Source organism: Egretta garzetta, unplaced genomic scaffold (genome assembly GCF_000687185.1).
Source record: "Egretta garzetta isolate BGI_Z169 unplaced genomic scaffold, ASM68718v1 scaffold320, whole genome shotgun sequence".
Classification (NCBI taxonomy): Eukaryota; Metazoa; Chordata; class Aves; order Pelecaniformes; family Ardeidae; genus Egretta; species Egretta garzetta.
Genome location: NW_009258260.1, coordinates 936,646 through 941,241, shown reverse-complemented (window position 1 = coordinate 941,241; position 4,596 = coordinate 936,646).

The window sequence follows — 4,596 nt, the reverse complement described above, 5'->3', positions numbered from 1 at the left end:
GCTTCTCCTCTGCTCCTGGAGCCTTGAGGGGATACAGCGGACCCAAACTGGAGAGGCACGAGGAATGGCTCTGGGTCATACAAATGGGATCGGATCAAAGGACCCTCTCACCCCACGTCCTGTCTCTGGGCGCAGCCTAAAGCCCATGCCTAGGGCAGAGCACGAGCACAAGGCAAGCGTGCAGTGGTACTGCCCCGGAGCGCTTCTCTAATTTCCTGTGATTTGTGGCTAGGGCATGTCCCCAGCCAGTGGCAGCATCTTTGTAGTTAATGGCCCTCGATTGATTTTCTTCTTCCAGGAACGCGTCCAGTTGCTTTCCGAACCCCTAGGAACCGGCCCCTGCAGCCTTGGTATGGAAAGGCCGTGGTGTCTACGAGGACTTAAACAATCCCTGCATGTGTTAAAGGCCCACAGATTAAGGGCTAAGGTCACGATACCACTGCTCCAGTGCCACGCATGCAGCGGCAAAAGAGATGACTGCTTTGTATTCAAGCCAAGGGGCGAGCCGATTCAGACATTTCCCCTGCAGGAGACTTGACGCAGATGGCACCAGAGAAGGGGAGCAGCGAGAAGGAGCTAGGGGGTTAATCCACACGCTGGATGTTCCCAAGCTACTGCAGAGAGAGATTTCGCCTGACAAGGGTATTGCTCTGAAGCACATCAGCTTCATACCATGCTGCTAATAGACTAGCAGCCACTGCTCCAGGGGGATGGACAACACAAGGGACAGAGAGATGCCATCAGGCTGCTGGCATCCCTGGCGATGGGCATCACCAAGAGGAAACCTCTGCACTCTTGTGACAGAGTCTGAGTACAGCTAGAAGACCCAGTCCCCTAGGAAGTTACCGATGATAGAAGCGCACCCCTCTTGAAAGCCAGAGCGGTGCGTGGATCCTTTTCACAAGGGTCTCCCACATGTGTTTCATCTACGTTTGATAAGAGCTATTGTACGTTAATTAAATGCCAGTGGAGTAAGGAAAACATATTTGTCAAAGATTAACTATTATGCAATGCAAGAAGCATCTGCCACCCAACTGCTAGAGCTCACTAAATATTTCCTTATCTCGGAGTATTTACTTAGGAGGCAATAACTATCCAGTTAAATCTAAATTTAATGCTTAGTTAAATATACTTCATGGAAAGTGGCACCAGTATGTTTTACACAAAGAACGACAGAGGGGGATTTCAGGCAGGGAAAAGGAAGGAATCCTGTCCCCAAACTTCAGTAACATCCTGACTCAAGATGGGACTGCATGTGGCCGTGCCTCCCTACAAAGCGGGGTGCGTCCCAGCAGACTCGGAGGCCCCTCTCTGCTGAGATGGAAGTACAGGGGAAGTCTTCGTCTTCTTACGCATTTATACAGTCCCCATTAGAACCATCATAGCATAACTATTTAATAATAATAATCATAATAAGCAGAGAGATGAGGAAGAAATTCCCTTGAGGCTCTCATAAACCTTGGGAAAAAATAAAACAAAAACAAAACCTAAAGCTGATAGGTCTTATTTGCTTTTAGAAGCGTACAGAAGCAAAAGGACAGGGTTGCCCGGGTATAAAAGGCCAAACAAGCAGAAATCACACAAATCCTAGGAAAGCACCTCATGAGTAAAATAAATAATGTTATTTTTGTACGTGTTCCCAGAAGAAATAACTCTCTGGACCCATCTCCCCCTGCTGGAAGCAGATAACGGAACAGCAGGTCTGCTTTCTAACTTCCCTACCTTCTAAAAAAATGAGGAAAAATTCAGGGAAACAATTAGAATGCAGACATCACAAATCGGTGCTGCCATCTTTAACACCATTTCCCAATACTCACGGTAGGTGCAGGACTGGCAAGGCCAGCCTAACTGAACAAATTTTGTCACTGCAGTTCAGGAATGGATAGGGAAGCAGGACCCCAGCCCTACAGGTACCACATCACCCTCTTCCAATGCAAAACACTTACACCCTGTTCAAAGGGAACGTGGCCTAGAGCAACACCCTTTGATAAGCGCAGGCTGTACGGCACCACCAAAGACAGGGCAGAAACACTTGGACAACAGGTTTAGGAAGGTGTCTGTGTTTCCACACTGTGGGTACAGCATGGCTCTGTGTGCAAGCTTTAAGGAAAACAGCAGCATGAGCAGATGCAGCCTGGCTCACCTTACTTTCCCTGGTGTCGAGGGAAATGTGCTAAAGATATCACAGCCTAGGCATCTCAGTTGGCCAAAGGAGAGACCTCCATGCCGGGCCTGGGTAGAATCATAGAATCATGTAGGTTGGAAAAGACCTTTAAGATCATCAAGTCCAACCGTTAACCTAACCCTGCCATCCCACCACTAAACCGTGTCCCTAAGCACCTCGTCTACCCATCTTTTAAATACCTCCAGGGATAGGGACTTGACTAGGGGTAGGCAGCCTCCACTGAAAGATGCGGGGCTGAGATGCTCTGGGACTGGTACTTGGATGACCTCTGCCTACCTGTGGAGCAGCTCAGTTTTAGAAATACTCAGGGACTGTCATTGTGAAAGCCTGAAGCGCCATCGCCTTTCATGCAGAGCCAACAGAAGCTTAGGTCACAAATAGGGATGGGTTGGGTTTTTCTTGCATCTGAGGTGGCTAAAAGCAAAGAGCAATCCATGGAAACTTCATGCAATGCCAACTGCAACACCCATCTGTATGTTATCAGCTCACACCACAATCTGGCAACTGTTGTCACTTGACTTTCATTCACTACCAAAACTGGCGACTTGTTTCCCAAATCTCCTTGGAAGCAGGGTAAAAGACATTGCTGAAAAATACAAGAGAACTCATACAAGTCTCCAGACCTTTTCATGACCCACATGATTGTTTTAAGGGTGATTGTATACCTGCTCTGCCAGCAGAGCCCGAGCATCTAGGGACTTTATTCAGGCTATCTGCAGCGATGAGTGAAAACGTATGATGTTTTGTGAGCTATAACGGGTTTAGTAAAGACACACTGCTGTACTCAGCAGCAGAGCCTGCTCAAAGCTTCTCAGCCATGCAGAGCAAATGCAGTTTTGTTGCACTGGCAGAGGAGTTATGGAGAGGAACAGGGAAGAGCCAAAGGGGTTTCAGCACAGGGGGAGGAAGATTAAGGGACTGTGGTGCTCTCTCCTTCCTCTCTTCCTCCCGTTCCTGCAGCTCTTACACGCACACGTTTCTACCCTGCTGCGCAAGGGCACCATCCCACTCCATTTTATTAAGGAGCTACATTTCACTCTCCTTTGGTTCCTGAGATCCAGGGAGCCATGGGAGAAGAGAGGGAGGAAAGGCAGGGAGGTGGAAAATCCTTTGGATGCAGCAGGTGCCTCTAGAGGCAAATTGACGAGGAGGTGGGCTTCCAGTGGAAAATGCCCTTCTCCTCAGACTCAAGGAGAGAAATCGCATAGGCCATACGCCCTCAGCTACACCTGCCTGATAAAGTGGCCTCCATCTATACCAGGCCAGAGTCTGCTGGAAAAAGTGGGGAAATCATTTCCATGAGACAACTGAAAAGAAGAAAGCCTACTAAGGACAGGATGCTGTCTACCAAACTTGATCCTGTGCTGACTGGAACATCGATGCCACTTACTCATATCCACAAGGCGCTTAAGGAGGACAGGTTATAGGGAAAAATTCTGCAGTTTGAGAAAGATACACATGTATGATGGCTTTAATACTACACATAGCCACTCCAGCATGTGCTTTATTTTAAGAAAGACATGGTTTTAATGACTATTTTGCAAATCTATAAATTAAACTGGCTTTTGATGCTGAAAACCAGAGCCAGCTTAGGCCTGAGACTCACATCCAGGGATGTACTGCAACAAGACCAAGCCTCCTCTCAAGAAAGGACCTCATTAGGTAGAAGGATTAAGAGCACTCAGATAGGTCACAACCATGGATGATAACATGCATGCGCAACACTTCTTCGTAAGTGCGGTCATTGAGCTGTAACAGAACTTCCCTCCCGTACAAGAACGATCGCTGATTTTCACCAATTTGTAACCTTGTTACTATGCAATCGATCTGGCTTCACAATTGATCACCTTGGTGTGGACAATTTAGAGGCCAAGGGCCGGGTTCTCAATTGCTGCAAGCTGACATATCACCACCACCGTCAACAGAGCTAAAAGATTTCCACCAGCTAAACACGAGGCCTTGAGTTTTGAAGTTCATCTACTTCTGTGATGCATGGGTAGAGAACTGCTTGAAAGAGAAAACCTTGTTCGACCGGATAAAGAGATTTTGTGCTTAGACTTTTCAGCAAGGTTCACCTTCAGTTAAACACCAAATCTGAAGCTTGGGCAAGAATAAAATGGCAGCCTGAAGATGCCTTTTTGCATCACAATTGGACCAAGCGGGATTAAAGAATTAGCAGTGCAATTGGTTTGTGCCCTTAATTACTGATTGCCACCATAGCAAGTGCTTGTAGAACTACAAAGTCATTGGCAACAGGTCCTTCAGAGGAACAAGAAAGAGAGCACGCTTCCCTTTTAGTTAAAACAAAAGTTGGCCTTACAGATGCAACAAGCATAAAAGCAATCAGTAGCACCAAGAGCGTGGTGCTGCCTTTTCCCTGAAATATCATTAACGACTTCCTTACCCACACC